We start from the raw sequence: 20,173 nt of genomic DNA on the forward strand, positions 1-20,173 counted from the left end.
ACTTGGTGATGAAAATCTACGTATTGGTGGCCAAACGTATCTAGTGCCCAAGCGTTAGTTTTGGTGGCAAATAAGTTAATTGGACTTGAAATGTTTATTTAAGTTTGATGTCCGGTTAGCAGACCTCCGGAACCTCCTGAGGAGCTGTACACGTTTTTGCGGCGTGCCCCCGAGTGATGCGCGTTCCGGCGTTGCGGACTGCTCCGCCTGCGGCGGGGCGTGGCGTACGTCACTGAACCCGTAGTGCTGCGAGTGTGGGTTGTGGGGTGTAACGCTGCGCAGTACCAACACCGAAACGACAGGTGAGCGCGGGCCCCTGGGGCTTCGAGGGAATTGCGCAGCTGACCAGTGCCGGGCGCGTGGCCAGCGTTTCCCCAGTCCCGCCACTGTCCGCTGCTGTCTGGCGTCAAGTGAAGCCACAGGTGTGTGTATGCGGGCGTAAGTCGCGACAGCTAGTTGGCTCGGCGCCATCTCTGGTGCTGCTAGGCCCCGGGAAGCGCTGGTACGCGGTACATCTTCCCAACCGCTCGAATTCCGCGGCTGGATGAGGGCATGGGACGCGCGCGCAGCGAAGGACCTAGCTTACCGCCCGAGGCTGCTCGTCCGCGACCCCTGCCGGCCGGCAGCTGCGAGTCTATCGCGGGCGCGGGGCGATCGGCGTGAGCGAGTCTCCCAGTGCGTGTAGCGTTCCGTCGGGGCTCATCTAGCCCCCCGCCACGTCCCCTCCCACGGCCGGTCGCGGGGGGCGGGGCGGATACTGGGCCGCCCACGGCGTCATTCGCCGCGCAGCGCGTCCGAGCGAGGGGCCGGCCGCGGTGAAGCGGCGTGCCGTAAGGCCTCCACCGAACCCCAGCCACGTCCCTCTCCCGTCCGACAGGCAGGCGGGGTTTGCGGTGCGGTTTTGGATGGTGGCGCGACACGCGCCGTGAACGGCTGCATGGCGAAGGCGGCGACCCGTGCAGCGTAATCCGCCCTCACAACAATGTCTGAGTTCCCCTCGCATGCTTTGCTGTTATGTAGCGTGTTCCGCTGCTGAAATATCTGGGATGCTAACGGCGCACGCGCGTCGTTGCTGGCCGCCGGGACCTTGCACGAGGCCGCGGTAAACCGGTTATGCAACGCGCTGCGCCGACAGCCGTAGTGTACGGCTCCGCGCCATATATTTGAACATATACAGACAGTATCGCGAGCCGTCGGCATATCTAGTCCCGTTGAAAGCTATAACAGCACGCTCCACACCACCCTGTTCTTGGCAGAAAATTGGGCTCGCCCGCGACGTGCTGCCAGTGTACAGAATGAAGGAAGAGCATCTGCGTATCTTGGGTAACCCACACTTAACCGGAGCTATGTGCAGCAATATAATGGGAGAGTTCCAGTCTGACACGTCCTCCTCCTCGGTAACTCTGCAATCGTGCAACTCATCTAACTGCGCCTTAAATGGGGTCTTGCGCGCCCATGAAATGGGATAGGGCTTGTAAATATAGGACGCGCCCCCGTTTTGGGCCTAAAGTCTTCCTGACAATGCAGGCCAATATCTGAATAGCCCCTCGAAGACGCGGCAAGGAACGCAGCCAGAAAGGCAGTCAACTTGTCACGCGAGACAGTGACGAGGTCTCCCATCACGAAGTCGGGAGGCAGTGACGAAATCTCCCACCACGAGGTCGAGGGACAGTGACGAGATCTCCCACCACCAAGTCAGGATTTCTTTCTTACGTACCGCCCATCGTCTGGAGGCACTGCGTTCCCTGTGCTGCCTTGCTGTGGGCACCGCCTGACGCGTGCTAGGGCTCGCAGGACCGACCAGGACCTCGCAGGACCGACCATTCGCGATCTGTTCAGCATATCCAATAACGCTGCGTCTGTGCAGGGGGATCGTGCGGGCAGAACAATTGCGGACATTCAAAGGGATCTCAGTTTCGGAGAACAGCGTTTTCAAAGAATGACGTATTTCCATGTTGGTTGAGCGTTGTTGGGCCAAACATCCAATAAATGGTCTGAATCATGTGGTGACCACTGGTTAGCCTTCGTAGCCAGGCAAACAACAGAGTGTGGGTGGGGCTGACGCAGGCTTCTTTACTCTCCGTTTTGCATTAGTTGTTACGCGTACTTGCAAGGAACATAATGCATGTGGATTAGACGGTAATTACCGATACTGATGATGGCAGGAACTACTAATAAGACAGTTGCGAGTGAAATTTGTTCCGACAAGGGCATGTAGCCGAAATATCACATCTATCTATCCAGTCTTCCGGTAATTTTACGAGAATTAAGGCTATTTGTACTGTCTTATCTATTCTTAGTTACCGCAAAGACGTTAAAAGTACACCAGAGTACCACCTAAAAAATTACCGATCGTTATGAGTGAGCTTACTTGGTTATATCTGATGCTTTATTTAATATATTAAAATGTTGAACATTCCCTTTAAGGACAGGGCTGTGGACTGCACCGCATGACCTTCAAGATGGCTATGTCAGCTCAAAACCCCATCCAAATGAGAAACACACCCTGTAAAGATTAAATGAAAACAGTTCATACATATGTCTAAGCACATCGGAACGCTTCTGAGATATTTACCAAACTCTCATGCCTAAACATGTTATAAGGGTTATTATTTTTAAACTTAGACTCAGTCTGATCTCGGCCAAAGCAATGACCTGTTTGGAACTTCGAAATCGACCGTTTCCCAGTAAATTACTGGCGAGGCTAAGGGTCGGGCCGTCTTGAGTTTTATTTGCGAGTTATTGCCAGGACGTACACGTGCACTATGCGATTCCTTCAAAAATTGCCCCAAAACACCTGAATCAATGGTTTGCGCACGAGAGGCTTGGTCGCTGACTTTGGCTCGCACTTAACGTCACACGGTCGTCCGTGTTCTCCGTCTGGAGCTTTAATCTTGTGTCACTGCCGGGCTTGGTCATTAAGATATGAATCTGGTTTCAACCCATCCTCTTCAGGACTTTTTTTGGTGAAAAATGTCATGTTTCGATGTTAGTCCAACGAGGAAGGTGAAATCGTGGCAACAGTGTGATTAGGTGCAAGGTGCAAGGCGCAAAAGGTGCAAAATCGCCTCAGTTCAATGTGGGGTTCGTGCATATGCAGACTGGCTGTTCGATCCGCTACAGATCATGCAGTCATCAGCTGTTGCGAACGAGAGGTGCCGCATTCAAGCCCGAAGTCGGAAGTGTTCGGCAAAGCGCGGGCCAAACGAGCTGAAAAGTGGTTCGTCTAGTCAGCAGCAGCTGAAGTCTGCAAAATGCACGGCAGATTTCCAAAGTGTGCAGCCTCGCTAGTAACGATGCGATATACTACTTCACTTACCAGACTGTAGATGCCACGTTTTTCAAGACTGGGGATGCCACCATGAAATATGACACAGGCTCAAATAAACTTGAACCAATGACATGGTATCAATGGCACAAACACCACCGAGAGTGTTTGGGGAACATGTCGATCAAGACTCGGTGCCGTGCTCGGCGTTGGTGGCCTTAAAACGCTCCCTCTCTCTGGGCGCTAAGTGGCGCATAGTGCCGTTCAACTGGTGCATAGTGCCGTTTAATTGGTGCATAGCGCCGCTTTGATCGGGCCACCGAGTCTGTGTGCTAGCTGGTGGTCTCATTTGTACTGGTTATGTGCTCGTCGGCGAATCACGCGTTTTCGATTGAATGCTGAAAGCCTTGAAAGATGAGCTGGCCCTGCAAGATTGCGGACGAGACTGCGCAACCATAAGGGAGCCATACAAGCCAAACCGTTAATGGGCATGGTAGCTTGCAGAGCATTACAAGTTGTGTTGTCCATTTCCGAGTTTTTCCCTTGCCTTCGGTATTGGCTAGTTGAGCTTCTTGTAAGTACCATGCACCGTATTGCCGAAAAGCTGGACATTCTTGTTCGTTACGTTCATCACCAATGCGGATAGAAGGAAACGATGCTGATCAAAACGCTGCTCGCGCTGATGCCGTGTGGCCTGCGACCATAAACACAAGTGATCTGCCTCGTCTGAGTTTGTTGTTGTTTGTTTGTTGAGTCTGGGTTGGTCGGCCGCGCGGCGCCAGGGACATCAGGCCCGGCTGTGTCCAGCTGCGCAGCCGGCGCTCGCCGCGGGGGGAGGGGGGCGGAGGAGCAGAGGGTGAGTCAGGCCCACGTGCCCGCGCGTCACGTGCCCCGTGTCGTCACGGTCGCCGCCCGAGGCTGTGCACTAGCAACGCAGGCCGGCCGTGACGGCGAGAGGCGCGATTTGTCCAGATGTGTGGCGGTCATGGAGCACGTTTTGTGCATCCTGACAAAGCTTACGGACGTGAGCAGGCTGCGGGGCAAAAAGTTGGCCTGGGCTTTCATTCGACGTTAGAGAATAGCACTGAGTTTTCTGTCTTTCTCTCGTGCGTATCAAAAACTTACCTGTGTAATGTAGATTATGGCAAGCTTTCTGTTTATACTGCAACCCGTCTCAATTTGATGATCATTCCCAATGGAGGTGCGACAAAGCCGCACCCATGTAAAATAAACTTGGTGGTGGCTAAATTTTTCCGCCGCGTGAAGACCAGCGCCAGACCGTTGTAGATCGCCCAGCAGTTCCTGGACACTTCCGTGGAGACAATCGTCTCCTTTCCGCCTGTGCCAGCTGCCCGTCGCGGGACGCCGTCGTCATGCTGACCCGTCACCCCATTTGGACGGTCCTCCAGCGGTCAGCGCGCTGTGTGCTGTCTGGCTCCATGAGGCCACGAGCTGCGCAACATGAGCTGCGACTGGGAGGAGCGGGGGTTGGGGCGATGGGTTACGTCACGTTGGTGAGGGCGTTCTACAGGGGCGTAACTGAGCTATTCCAAGATGTATCACACAAAAGGTGAAACCCATGGGGAAGGTAGCATGGCACCAGTGGCTTAGCCAAAGGGTTTTTGGGGGTGGGTGTCATGCCGCCCGTCCATGGAAGAGGCGGGTGCGCCCTGGAGCCGAAGGTCCTAGCGTCTTTTGGCAGCTTGAAAGGGGTGTTCCACACATTTGCTCATTTGTACGGGGTTTTGAAATGACATCTGATATTTTTGATTCAACATTTTCAACCATGAAACATCCCTTTAAGACGCCCGAGAGTGTGTCTGCAACAGAAGCAATTCTACTGCGTAGGTTTTGCTAGAAAAGTGAGCAAAATTAAGCATAATTTGGAGAAAAGTACGGCTGCGCGCACTTTTCTTATACCAAAATGAATACAAATCGTGATTTTCTACCTTCACCAGAATTCCAATGCATCCTCGGCGCAGGGCGTGCACATAAAAGTTAATGAAATCGGACGGTACGACGGGCCGGTTAGTATAAGACTGCTGCGCAGTGAAAACGAATGGGGAAACTGCCTCCCAAACTTACGGAGTTCCACCAGACTGGACGTGTCCGTTTCCGTTCTTTTGGCATTACGACATGTCATCGGTGAGAAGTTCCCTCGTATCGGCGAACAGTTCTGTTTTGTTGCGCTCTCGCACGAGATCCCCGTGGACTGCGGAGAAAGTCATCGGTTCGGTTTCGGTGTTCTTGTCGGAGTCCAGGAGCCGACTGCAATGTTTGAACCGAAACACGTGCCTAGTGTAGTGTGCCATCTGGTCAAGACGGTGGGGGACAAGTACGGGAATCGTTGACTAACTCAGAAGGTGACCTTGACGTAAACTGGACGCATTTAAAGCTGCCAGAACTACTAAAAACGATATCCTACGTCGTTTCTCTCGACCGAGGCGGAAATTATTCCTGCACAAAATGGCTTTTAAATCACATAGCCACATAATCTAATGAAGTGTTGCGATGTGTCGGCTCATCCCGCCGTGACGTGCTACCATGTGGTAGTGTTGTAGTTACTGTGCTCCTCTGTGAGCACAGGACAGCCGTAGCGACCTCTGTAATCTCCATGTTACATGTAATTGATGGCAGAAATATCTCTGCGCGGAGAGTTAACGTCCGGGGAAGAACATCATAATGTAAAAATTAAGCGATGACGCATATTTCTGTGTTAAATCAAGTTAAAAGTGGGTAACTATAGCGAGGTGTGAACCCGATTCACTCGCAGAGTAAAAATCGGGAAACTGGACTGCATTTTCCCAAGGCGACATGGCGAGGAAGACGTTTAAGCGGTGATTACTGCAGGAAAGTGGCGTTCGGGACTTGACCGTAAGTTCATAGAAGCGCTTGCTTCGCTTCACACAATGAGAACACGTATACAATTTATCATGTATTATTTGCAGTTTAAATCACGGTTCCGGCTGTTCTAGGGGCCGAGATATGGCGCAAAATGTGAAAGACTCGGCCAGGGGCCGTACGCGGCCAGGTCCCATGGCGGCCGCCAGCGGGAGAGACCGTATTTCGCCTGCCCTCTCTGCAACACAGGCAAACCTATTCCATGGGGCCAGCAATTGATCGTGGGACGTGGCCGGTGATTTGTGCCACATCCATGAACTGTCTGCCTTTGAATGATGGCAGTACGCACTGCCGCTGCATTAAACGGCATTGTATTGTATCGAAAAGTCAAAGGCGGTCGGTGCCGGCCAATTGATTTGTCCTGGCTTGCACGCACGTGACGCTACAGACTATACCACGTCATTGGTATGGTTTGTAGGGTCAATAGCGTCGGACAAGTGAGGTGTAGAGGGTCAATGAGTCGGCCAACACGCCGATGTGGTTTTCAACGCTAAATCACACAGTTTTCATGGTAGCGGCTTGAATTCGGCTTCAGTATTTAAAGCTCGGCCCATCGCAAATTGTTTTGCAGTCTGCAGCGCAACGGTGCGTTGCAAACAATCGCGATGCAACTTACAGTGTACCCGCGTCAATTGCGTATGTTGGAAAACAAAATACACGCCTCTGCGCGCACGGCGAACGTCACACACAGCGCGCCCCCGACCACCATGCCTGATCTGGGACCGCCCCCCCCCCGCCCCCCACGGCCCTCCGCCGGCCCACAGCCGGACAGACTGAAAGCACGCCAAAATGTGCGTCCTTGATGCACGTCCAAAATGCACGAAGGCCGCCTTAATGAACAAAGTTGAAGGCCGGCGCGTGAAAGGCCATTTGAACCCTTAACGCCCAGGGCTGACGCCGGGAGCCGGGACAGTAACTTGCGGTCGTCGCGGCGAAAAATCCGTCATGCGACCTCTTAGTCTAGGCTCGCTTGCGAACGATGTTTTCTAAAATGCGGCCAAGAAAAGTGTGCATCAGGGAAAGGACAAAGCGGCCGACACGGTTTTGCAGATTTCAACGCTAGATCATGCATTGTTTTGACGGTAGCGAGTTATACTCGATGCCGGTTTTTAAAATTCGGCCGGTTACAAATTGTACTGCAATTAGCAGCGCAACGGTGCGTTGCACAAAGTCACGATGCGCGCTGAAAGTGAAGCTGCTTCAGTTGTGAATGTTGGAAAACAATATTCAGGTCCCTAGGTGCTTTGTGCGCTGAGCTTTAACGGTAAACGTAAAAACACGTCAAAAACGGCCGATTGCAGCTTGTCAACACGTGTGAACGTGCCACGTGTCACGTGGCGCAAAAAAACTCACCCCATTGCGATGGCCCATTCCGTGCTCTATCGCACTGTGCAGGTTTCACGTCGCTGCGACCCTTGGTTACCGGAATACGGCTCCGGGAAGCGAGGCGTATCGGACCGTCGGCCGGTCGCCTTCTTGAAATTGGCGTCGCCCGTGTTAACCCTATGGGATTTTTGTTTTTTTCGGCATGCGCTCATTTTTTGGTAAATGCGAAATTTTGACGCGATTCTCAAAGGCACAGCGGGTCATCTCGGTCGTGCGCAGATTTCATCAAAAAATTCCTTGCCGTTTTGGCCTGCAGGTAACGCAGCGGACGCACACCCACACACTGTTCCTTTATAATGCAGAGGTTTTCGGAACGAGAAGATTTATCAATGTCTCCAATAAATCGGCTTCACACTTTGGACGTCGTGACTCATATGGATTCGTCTTCACATACGCTCAACCACAGTGAGAAGATGCCCTAAGGCGAGACGAAAGTGAAGCATACCGCGACAAAATTACTGTTAAAATCCCCTTTACACTACATGGAGAACCGCGCATATCTTCGTCCTTCACCACCGGCTGGCGATACCAGAAGGACCGAATCGCTCCGTACTGTTGTGACGCCCTCCCTCTAGGGAAGTCTTGTTTCTGGCCATGGGTTTGCGTTTAATGGTCTACAGCTTTCAGTAGTTACGTCGTTACGCTCGGTCTGAACAAGTGAAGACCTTGTAGCCTGTGCAGTGCTCCACTTACATATAAAACATATATGTACGTTTATATTTATTTATTTATGTTGAATTGCTTACCTGACCGCTAACCACCGCTGATGATTGTATTTCATGTGACATTTGGCTCGGGGCCACTTTCGTAGTGGTTTCTCGGCATCCACGTTTACCAGTGAGACTGCGCGCTTGAAGGATGCTTGAGGGGCGAGGACGAGGGTGGAGAGACCGGTGCCCACTCCACGCACCCCGCTCGAATATTAGCCCAATAACGCAGCCAAATGAGCGGCGCGCCGCATTCTCGAGCCGCCGCTGCGGCCGGCGTAACGAGGTCTGGCCCGGGTCGACGAGAGGCGGGGGAGGGGGGGGGGGGGGGCGGCCGCCCGTCCCGCCCGCCCGAGGGCAGGACGTCCGCCCTAATGACGTCATTAGAGCTGTTTTGTTGCCCTGATGGGCCGGCGGCGGCACCTGGCGAGGAGAGGAGTCATCTGCGGTCGTTAACCGCAACTGGATCTCGGCACATTGTGGGTGTCGATGCGGTGACGGCCGAGCGAACGTCTGGAGATGGACGGCGTTCGATGGCTTGCCTTGGATTTTGAGCATGCGATGCATCGTACCTCATTGTTTCCCCTGAGAATCTGCATTGACATGTGGATGGTAGGCATCTTTGCATCATTCGTGGGTCTGCTATGTTTGCACCACTGTCAGACAGGTTCCCTTATCCTTTCCAGATGTTTGTTTAATGCGTACTGCAGTGCATAGAGCATGCGTTCTGCAACCCCTTTGCAAGTAACTTGTTATATGACTGATTTGTTCCCGTTGTCATGTCAACGGGGTAGACGTGCCTGCAGGTGACTGTGGTTTGGTGACAGCCCCTCATATATGCTGTCAGTTTGTCTTCGTGAACGTTTGCCTTTTGTTGACTGTGTCAGCATAAACCTGTGAGGAAATCATGTCTGATCGCGCATTTGCTGATAGCGGTTGGTCTGTACATCTTGATGAAGGCGTTGGAGACTTTGGTCGGCAGGTTTTGTTCACGGCTCTGTTTGCCTTGCTGTAAAATATATCACCGGCAATGTTTCCGATCGGCTGACATATACCACAACATATATATATATATATATACGCACGCAATGCGTGAGCGTGACTCGAATACTCAACTATTTGTTGTCCGCATATGTGCCTGCAGCGCCTCGGAACAAGGTCGCAGCGGATACTTGCAGAGCTTCGCAACAGGGCCGCACCGGCTGTCTGTTACGCTGTCGTGAGTTGTGGCGCTGCTTACGTCGCCGCTCTGTCGCCAACCGCCTGGGTGTGGCTGCTAACCTGCCCCCTTACTTCGCGCGTGCCGGTAGGATGGGCAGCGGCGGCGGCTCGGTCGGCTGTGTGTTCTGGGGCCTCATCTGGCTGCTGGTCCTGTTCTTTTTCGGCTTCTGGCTCGCCGGCTTCTGCGCCTGCTGGTACATCCTCATCGTGCCGCTCACGGTCTGCATCGATGGCCTATCGGTGAGTGTGTCCCGAGCCAGCAAGGGGCCTTCTTAACACGCGATCACGAGGGGGTCATTTCCCCCTCCTCCGAAGTTTTTTTCAGAATGATCCCGAACGGCGCAGCACATCGGCGCCAACCTTTGTATAGCTGTAGGCAAATTATCTTTTGGTGTAAAAACTAGGTGTACCTTGTAAGGTCGCTGACCGATGGCATGCCAAAGCCAAGCTGAGGCTGCCAGTAAAGGCAATGTCAGAAAATCGTTCAATCGAATGCGCCAATGGAGTGTTAGACGAAGCCGTACATGTCTGAGATAGTTTTTAGGGAATAAGACAATGGAATTTGTAATCACAACAAATCCCATATCGCCACGAATTTTGATGCGAGTGAGTTCATACACAGGCTTACACACCCTATGAATTTGGTGTCTCTAATTCTCTTAGTTTTTGAGATATCAAGGATGTGAAATTACCCCCCCCCCCCCCACACACACACAGGCACCAACAAGAGAAAGATATTCAAACGCCCATCCGGGCGCGTGTTAACACAATATTAGGTCTCCTGATTAGAGCATTGGCGTTGTGTTTACAAAGGTGACTTCAGGACTCAGAAAACGTGTTTCATGATGTAACAAGTGGTCTTTTAAGCCAGTTTGCTGCTCTCTAGCTCTGTTGTGGTGCCTACCTTTATCTGAATTTTCGTATGCTACGTGTAGCTACAGCACCTTTAGTTGAGAAAAAGTAGCCTCCCAAAAGCGTGGATGAGGCAAAAACACACGCTTTCCCCCTCAGCCCCCTGTTGCGCCGCCCCTGCATGCGTGCACACAGCGCCGATGCCCGTTTTGCATGCGGGGGTTAATGTATAGGAGCATTCCCTTTCTGATAGCAGAGGATCGCAATGATATAAAGGTCGACTAAGACTAGTTCGTCTTGTGTGGCGCGTGAAGGATGCCCAGCTGAACCCAAGACGCATATGATAACCTCCGTATTTTGATAGATGGATATCATGTGGTACGTCTCAGATCCAGATTTTGTTTCCCCCATTCTGTGTTCCACCCGCCTGGTGGTTCTAATTTGCTCTTGCGTTTTTTTTTTTCTTACGCTTGTTTCGTCACTTCCGTTGATTTCAGGGGTTGACTGACACGCTGATGCGAGGCGTGCAGTTTCCGAAGACCTGTGCCGAGAACATGATGTCAGGCCGGCCTCTCTGCTAGCTGGAGGTCCAGCACATCCCGACGCGGCGCGGCTCGCCGAAAGGACGCCACGCTCTGCCTGGAGAGCGACCGCCTGCACCGCGTGCTGCCACCCGCTTCAAGCCGGATGTGTCTGAAGCTTGATGCCAGCACCTGTTAGTCGGCACGTCGATTTATTTTTGTTAGTCGGCAAGTCGGTCGGCTTATTTTTCCCGGGCGACTTACAGCCGGTTGAATGGCGTAACGGCTTAGAAAAACCGTTACCCGCACGGATAAAGATAAGAGACTTTCCGAAATATATTTGCATAACGAGAGTGAGCGCAGGAAGAATTGAGTAAAACGAGGAACGCGACAATAGATGAGTCAGATCGAGACGTAGGGCGACTAAAATAAGAAAACACTATGCTCGCAGCGCGCAACGTCCAACCACATTCATAATCCACGTAGACGGGACCCATGTCATCCGTGGCTGTTGCCGCAGGACAGCGCGGTTGCGCCGCACACTTCTCACATGGCGCAGTGGAGGGTATCGAGGGAATGCTCGAAAGGGGACAACGCGTCCGCGCACCCTATTTGTGTCAGGCCCGCGCACGGTGTGTTGTCACCGCTCTGCTTGTTACCATTACGCGGACTGGTCACTCCGTAATAATGTTTTACGAAGTTCGGCCTAGAGCTCTACGCTTTTCTTACGCCTCCTAGGTGTAAGATTGCTGTCGGTTAACATAAAATGTTGACTGATTGGTTCATCATGGAAGGGATGAGAGTTTTGATCTGTTATATTTTACACGGAATATGCAGAGGATGTAATATGTCATTATCGAGTAGGTTTTCATGAAAGATATTTTTTGCGCGTTTTTATGACCAGGAGAGTATGTGACCAGGCTACGACCTCTGAATGTGCACTATCTACTCGCGGCGACACATGTGTTGGCAGCAGTGCGGTCGTGTGTAAATAGTGCGCAACACACAGGGACCTGATGAATTGGATATTAGACAATAATACGAGGCTAATTAAGTTGCTTGGAATACCAAGACGCATTATTTGATTGTGGCGTAATCTGTCGTTGTCCGCGCTTTGACAGAACGGATACACAACCATACCAGTATTGTAACATTAATTGTTTTGGGTATGATGAACTTGTTTCGTGTTCAATAACAAAGGCTTAAATGAGATACTTCTACTGATAACTTATGACATTTTCCACAGCGCTGTTAAAGGTCAGAACCTCTTTACGAAGACTCAACGAAAACGTGTTTTGCAACAACCTGCGCTGGAGCCGATCTACGTGACAATTGCAGGTATAGCACGCAAATCGGTGAATAGGTACGGTCATTGGTAGCCTAATCGCGAGATGAGATAACTTGCTCACGTAACGTTGATGCAGACACCGTCGTACTTCATGTTCAGCTTGCGGGACGTAGCTGAGCCAGGACAGTATTTTAGTATATCTAGCAGTTGAGTTCAACTCCGCAAAGGCTAGGGAATGGAGGCCTGACCTTCTCTAGGCGGAGCTCGTACAGGGTAATAGATGTGGAATAGAACGAAATTCAGCATATAAAGCTGCACTTTCAAACAAGAAATACACTAGACGTACAGTGTAGGCTGAATTTCTAGTTCGTGCTAAAGATGTGGCAACCGGAAACTGACGGAAGCGTGACGCAGGGTACACAGAAGTGAATATATTTAAAATCTGAATGAATGTTGCGCACGGACTTTCTGCAAGAAACTCTCGAGGGGTTGCACACTTATCACACTGGCAGCATGCATTGGCTGATATCAAGCAATTTAGCATATTCCATAGGGAACTGATAAATAGCTCTACAGCGCCCCGACTTCGCACAAACAGCCTTTCAATTTGTACCCAGCACGTTGCTGATTGAGCTACTGAGACCACTGAAATTACTACAAAAGCCGAAAATTCACCGGCTTACCGTGTAAGAACATTTTGACGTGGTACGCCATGAAAGTTTGTTTTTTAGACAAAATAAATACCAATGGATCGGGTGAAGACCATTAAACAATCTTTCGTTTAGTGCTAGGTTCAGCCTGCTGTTGGCGCCGTTCTTAATTAAAGAATCCGATTAGCAGCTCTGTAAAAAGCAGGCCTTTAACATGTAAGCTCTATGGGCTAGCAGGAAAAGTACTCCATGGGGCGGCTGTGCAGCCGACGTACTTCGGTGAGGGCTGGAGCCCGCGTGTAATATGGGCTGGCATTCCCGAGTTCGGCGCCGCGAGGATTTTGTGAGATTTGCTCCGGACAGCGCAGTCGTTACGCACACTACACATGTGGAAGTCATGCATTTATTTGTGCACGTGGGACTCGACCAAGCTTACCAAACGTTACATAACTAGTGAATATGACATCACGTCCTCGATGAAGAGGCGGAAATACGACCGGTTAGAGGTGGAAAAAGCTCGTGAGTTTGTTTTCGTTCGACTGGAATAAAGCATTTGCGACATTTTGGGATCCCAGAGGATTGCGGGTTGCTCCTGCAGGGCAACAGGGTTTGGCTGATTGGTGATCAGAGGAGACTATGGTGAAGCGGCTCGGAAACTTGCCTGGAGCAGCTTTTGCACTTGATTTACAGAGGAGTTTTATCTGTTAGGTGAGTATGATATTTTTATACCCTGGACAACAGGGTGTTGGGGCAGATATTTTCCTCCGGGTAATGCGGAGGATGGGGCGCTAGTTTTGGGCTGTAGTGGTTAGGATGTACCTATAAGTTTGTGACATGCTCAGAGTAAATGGGTTCTTGCTTCACATCAGGCAAACTTTCATTGTTTTGGTATATTGGTTGTATTTTTCAAATGTCTTTGTATTTCGCGCCTGACACGACAAATTGATTTGAGCTGGGTCTCGAGTTTAAATTCCAGATGTGAACGAAACATTTGTAAAATATGCATGCTAGCTTAATATATCGTGTGAAATAAGAAAACATGTGTACCTTACGTTTCAAGTGAGCATTGCACATAAATTATCTTCTCCAAGGCAGGAAATATCACAAATAATCACAAAACAGATTAATATTGCTTTCAAAATTTTATCATTACGATAGCGAGCACTCGAATGCCCAAGAAGGGAAACACTTCCGACGTGCCGGCGCCATTGCTACGACGAAGTCAAATTATTGTGCATCAAAAGCTATCACAAATTTACAGGGCAAGCGTAGCGGTAAAAAATAACCAATATTGACGGACGATATTGCATCTTAAGTAAAGATCAAGCTGCACGAAGTGAGATCGTTTAGCTAGTTAAAACTGGAATTTGAGACCACAGGCCCAGATGACCTGCAATTCTTCCGCGACAACGCCTTCATAAGAATCGCGGGAAAAAGGACCAAGATCTCATCTAACATAACCAACCTAACCTAACCCAATCCAACCTCCTAACCTAATCTAACATATCCTAACCTAACCAAACGTAATCTAACCTAACCGATCCTTACCTAACCACCGTGACCAACCCCCCACCCAATCCTTTGCTGGCCGTCGTCTCGTTGGCGTCCAGGATCATATTCCATGTCATATTTCTACCATACTGTGCCATCATATTTAGCCGACATGTTTTCATTTTACCTCGTATTCCCCACCCAATCCCTTGCAACCTATTGTCCCGTCGGCGTCCAATATCATATTCCATGTCATATTCCTACCATTTTAAGACGTCACATTTAGCCGCCATGTCGACCAATCGACAAACAGTATGCAAAAACTTCGCCTTGAACCAACAAACACGCGCGCCAAATTGGAATCAGATTCAGATTCACATTCGGATCGATATTTGCGAACTGCTTCAATGTGCCAAGAAATTTGAGCACAGATATGCCTTAACTTCTGATTCGTTTCCTGAATTCGCTAGGCGGCAGGTCCAAAAGCAAAACAATTATAGTAAGTCAAAGAGTTCAAGGTTGAAAATCGGACTGATGGGATTTCCCTCAAAGTTGCTACACTGATCAATTGATAAATTCGAATCCCATCCTCATTTTCCTGAAAAATCTTCGTCGCAGCTTAAAAAACACAAGAAAATATAGCACGTTCATATTTCAAGATCAGGTGTCCAGCGTTAATGCTCAGCAATCAGTTCATTGTGACGGTGCTAGCTCTGGTGAAGTGTATATTTGACCGCCACAGAGCATCAGCTCTGCTATGGAGCCATCTATTTGTCTCAGGCGCGATAATGGGAGCTTTGGCATGGTAAGCCGATCTCCCCGGCATGTTACCATTCACTTAAGCGTTCAGAATAATGCGGTGGACTGCTTAAGGTCAGCTCAGAGATGCAGATTGTGTGTGCGCGATATTCCATGTAAACCGTTTGAGTAGCAATAAATGCCGCGCTTCGAGCATCGTGTTTTGAGGTGTACCTGCGTCATGTTTGTATAAACAGGTGGCGTGGAAAACGATGCAATGAGGACAGATGTGCAGTTTTGGAGCACGAAGGGATGTTTGAGGCTGTGTGAAAGTGTAAAGAAGAAGGAAAGTTTAGATAAAGAGTCGAGGAGAAGAAGAGGTGGTTGAAGAATAATGCAGAGTATTGGAGGGAGGGCTTGGTAAGTGGAAGAGGGGGAAGGACTCAATAGAGGCTACTGATGAAAAACCTAAAAAATTCACCGTATTAAATACGATCATTACGATGCGATATTAAATGCGATATTAATACGGCATTAGATCCTAACCCCCTTGATTTCGAGAGGGCCCAATTTCTTCACCTTGTTATCCAGCTCTGCCAGCATTCGGGCTTACTCAGTGCACCAATAGAATTTAGAAACTAAGGAGATTCCTCCTTGGATGAGAAAGAAGGGGGGGGGGGGATAGTACGTTGGGATAGTGGATACATTGGTGCATGGTACAAGGGTGGTAAATGTGTGCTTTTTGTCGCCGTCCGACGTTCTAGAGGCAAAATTGTCGCCAGCAGCGTAATGTAATGCCACATGACATAAAATGGTAGGAATTGCATGCCCAGTAGCGTCATCAGGAATCAGCATATCACCGATAACATTTTTTATCACCACCGTTTTCAATATCATGCACACAACCAAAACGCTCCATTTTACAATGTCCTTCAACTATTGTCAGGATAACCGCTGCTGCTAGGAAAGCAGGCGCACCTGCCCTCGACTATGGGATAGCCAAATCATAGCAGCAGCCCGCTTCCACCTTCGGATTTGCCGGCGCCTCACGTTTAAACTCGATTTACGGCTGACCGCTTTCCTCGACCGCGAAAAAAAAACGACATTTGGGACGCCGACAGTCAGGAGAGCAGAATACAAGGCGGAGTTCGAACCGGTGGCAGGCAGCACTGGAGATGATGTTCAGTATGTAGGACTCCACGGGGCCACGCCACCTCATGAAAATCACGTGTGCGCTTCGAGCCTCATCTCAGACCGTCATCAGACTAGCCACAATACCTCAGGCGTGCTCCAATCCTGGCGCGACATATGTTTCCAGGTGGGCGCCTTTCGCCTTGCCCCAACAAGTGAATTGTATTGAAAATCGTTAATAACTTTCCATCAGGCTACTAGTTCTTTCTGAAAAACATGGTCGTCTCGACAGAAGGGGAAGGAAGGGCGGGTGGCGACGCGACGCCTCCGCCCTAAGGGTCTCCAAGGATACCAGTCCGGCATGTTGTGCAGTCTTGCTCAAATATTTAGTAGCCTCTGGGGCATCCACTGCACGCGTGTTAACACCAAAAGGGTGTTCCCTGCAATTCTGGTTTCGGAGAAGCGAAGTTTTTTATGAGTATTGCAAGACGTTCTAAAGCTAGCAGTGGCGGCGGATGGCAAGCGACGATTTTGCGGACCGCGCGCGACGGGCTGGTACTGTTACATTCATGAAGCCCTGCATTATAAATACAGGCTCGAAACAAATAAAGCCACGTACCATTGTACCCATAGTCAAACAAGAAACACGTCTCATTCATGTCCAATGTCTCTACGCTGCATGGTTACGTACATATGAACATGCGAAGCTGGAATGAATTGATTTTCGGGTGAATTTGACCTTAGACTTAGTCCAGTGGGGTTAATTAACAACAGGACACTTCTCACCAATTGCGAGGCTCGTTAATAACAGCTCACTGCTTTTTTTTCGCGAGCCTCTGCCTTTCTTAGTTTGCAAACGGCAGGAGTTCGCCCCCACCCTCCCCTATTAGTCCGCGTTATGAAAACCGTCGAAGCATGGTAAGGGATGAAATTGTTGGCTACCATCTTTTTTATTTATAGCTGGTACAGCGGAATGATAGATTTCGTTACTAACATCCAAACACCAATAGACATTTGATCAGCAATCCGAAACTGCCCTTGCCCAAAAATTGCTTGCTAAGTGGCATGCAAAGCTAAGCCTACCTGCGATACTTGCCATGTATAATACAGAAACGTTGAGTCAAATCAATTTTGAGGGCTCCGTCAAACATCTATGTTGGGTTGGGCCCGCTCAATGCTGATTCCTCCTCCCCATCCAACACTTTTAGCTGAAAGATAACAAAAAAAGAGAAAAGGCTAACTATCACACAAAACCATCACCTCTGGGCTTGATTCATTGGCCATGACCCATGGGTTGCTACCTCCCCCAAATTATGCATAAAATCGAAACTCCTGTCATTATGCCACCACCACACAAACAATATTTGTCTTCTTTTAATGTAGGCTGGACATAAGGTAAGCTGTCTGCCTTCACAACCTGCATTTAATGTATGCAGTTTTTATGCTAAGGATTTCATCAGGACAATTTTTCGATTCATGGTTAGCGAAAACAGCGATGAAATATGCCATACATGCGTCCATGCGTCATGCTTACAAGTGCAAAGAAACTATGCATATGGATGACCAATGCAGAACAAATCACTCCTGGAGCTTTCCTGTTGCTGTATGGTTGCCGTCATAAGCAAATATTGTTCTCATAAGCAAATATTGTTCATTGTTCTCAAAGACAACCAAATCTCAATGTTTCACTGAACTTGAAAGTGAACAGGAAACTAGGTACGCTCCTGATTTGTAGACCTTTGTGCCTGGTTACCATTCTCAATCGGGACCAGAGCAAAAATAACATAAATTGGCTCTTCAGAGCCAATTAAAACTACAGAATCGTCTCATGCGACTCCCTTTCATGAGAAGTGTCATCAGATTTCAATATCGAACCTACGGTTCATTTCAAAGGGAGGAAGGCTGTTCACTTGTGACTGCTACAGTGAGTCAAGAGTCTTTTCCTGTGTCGTGAAAAGGCGCTTTGAATGATCACAGGTCAATTTCTGCCGTGATCGGATCATCTTGCCGACTCACTTTGAACTGTCAATGCCTCTCGTCGTTGAGGACAGAATGCTGACTCGCGGCACCGCCAATGAAGTAAACAGGGCCCAAAAACTGAATTCTGAGCAGATATTCATGACATTGCAATGAGAATGCCGCTTGCAAAGTCGTAATGCAATGGAACTCGCCGCCCACCTAATATCAGTCGCATTGCAACAATTGAAACACGCCCTTGCGACCATGTGAGTCCCCATGTCTGAACGTTTTCAGCATTTTATGGTATCTGGTTTGGGACCTTGAGAGTCGGCTGGCAAAATCAGCGAATCGGCCGACCGGCTGCGCCACTGATTTGTCGCCAACCTGTCACCGAAGCGAGCGACCAACTAAGAATCATAGGATAACTTTGTCGCCGGGCTGGAATAAAATCTAAAAAGGATACCATGGTGCCGTCGGGTACGCTAAAGAGCCGCCACGCAAAGGTTTGCTTGTCTTTTGTGACGAAATATATTACCACGGAGGCATAACGTCTGTGTATGGGGACCCCACTTTACTTTTTGCAAAGAATACTGTATCACTTCGTCGTGACTGTTGCTAAAATCTCTTTTCAAAACATTTTTGACGCCAAGTCTCTTGTGAACATATGCATTTCTGTCGCTGACCTTATCCACCAAGTTGGAAGATTTTACCACATCTGCATGGTACACCGCTAGCAGATGGTAGCACATTAGAGAGGACGGCATTACCTTCCCGGTCAGAGGCCGACGAACCTTTCCATCCCAGACCGAGGTATTCACCGGCTGTCATCTCGCGACACGGGAACTGGGGCCCTCTGGTCCACCCGGGGCCATCAGAGGAACGCATCACATATTGGTCCCCTCCCCGATGCATGCGGTCTTTTGACCTAAGCAGCTGGCGCCGCATCGACGCAGCGGCTCTTGCTGACGCAGAAAGATCCCTTACGGACACGGAAAGTCCAATGATTTGCACAGGGCCCCAGATCAACTCAACGAGTCACTGGTCGAAACGGTAGAGGGTTTCCGTTCATTACTGAGGCCTCCTGTGAAAATCGGGGTCCTTCATTTGTCTCATTGACTCATGCATCCATTAACTGCTATCAATCTTCTGTCATTTTCAGAGGGCCCGAGCCAACAGAGAAGGCCCGTGGTGGGCTGTGATGGGCACGAAATGGAACCCTGGCCAACTCGAGGCCCCTCATCAGCACATAATGTCCTTGCACGTATGCACCGTGGTCAGGGGGCACCCCGTCCGATACTCGGGCCCCGACCAATGCGACTTGCGAGGTCTTCTGAATGCCATTCATGGGCCCAGACCTTGTCTTTGTTTGGGAAATGCGCCCCACTTCGACAAAGGGCCGAATGTTGGTGATCTCTGACCGAAGTAAGGGGCTTCATTACCACAGGGGCCACGATCGCCGCCAGAGGTCCTCTGATTGACATCCAGGGGCCCCGGTCCTGCAGACTGGAGACAGCTAATGCAACACCGGCCAGCCCAAAACAGGAGAACTATATCACACTGCGTGGTGCTAGCTACAAGAAACCAGATCACAGTGCATGTCTGGCGCCCGTAATTAACGAAGCTCGGCCGCCCGTCACCAGCACGCCGGCTGGTCATGCCCAAACGGCGCTCATGCGATTTGTACAGCGATTCAGTATGGCCCATGTTCGGCGCCGATGACTGTACGAGCACGGACAATGCCAGCCTACTCTATCGGCATTCACGCAATGTGTTCATCAGTTTCAAGCAATACTCGCTGGTCAACGATAGCTCCCAACTGACTGTATATTGCATATTTAATGGCCATAACGCTATTGGCTTGTGCATATTTTGTACGCAGATTACAAGAAGTGCACGCGTGGCGTAATTGTACCTTGCTGTAAAACCGATTATTCTAACTAAAGTGATAAAGATGCAAGTATCAAAAGATTCTTGCATACCATCCGGCCCAAACATACTTGCATACATGATATACCCGTACTGTATTTTTCCCAAAGTCCACATTGGGCAAGCTTTCAAAG

General features: G+C 49.8%; 1 long non-coding RNA gene across 1 annotated transcript; it reads left to right on the forward strand.

Annotated features, from left to right (window-relative positions):
- Nucleotides 1-206: 206 nt before the first annotated feature.
- Nucleotides 207-11,936, forward strand: LOC119089738 (uncharacterized). The gene is made up of 3 exons (XR_005093188.1): nt 207-302; nt 9,573-9,723; nt 10,833-11,936. It is a non-coding gene; the product is annotated as an uncharacterized LOC119089738 (long non-coding RNA).
- The last annotated feature ends 8,237 nt before the right edge of the window (nt 11,937-20,173 follow it).

Source organism: Pollicipes pollicipes, unplaced genomic scaffold (assembly GCF_011947565.3).
Source record: "Pollicipes pollicipes isolate AB1234 unplaced genomic scaffold, Ppol_2.1 Scaffold_3087;HRSCAF=3621_pilon_pilon_pilon, whole genome shotgun sequence".
Taxonomy (NCBI): Eukaryota; Metazoa; Arthropoda; class Thecostraca; order Pollicipedomorpha; family Pollicipedidae; genus Pollicipes; species Pollicipes pollicipes.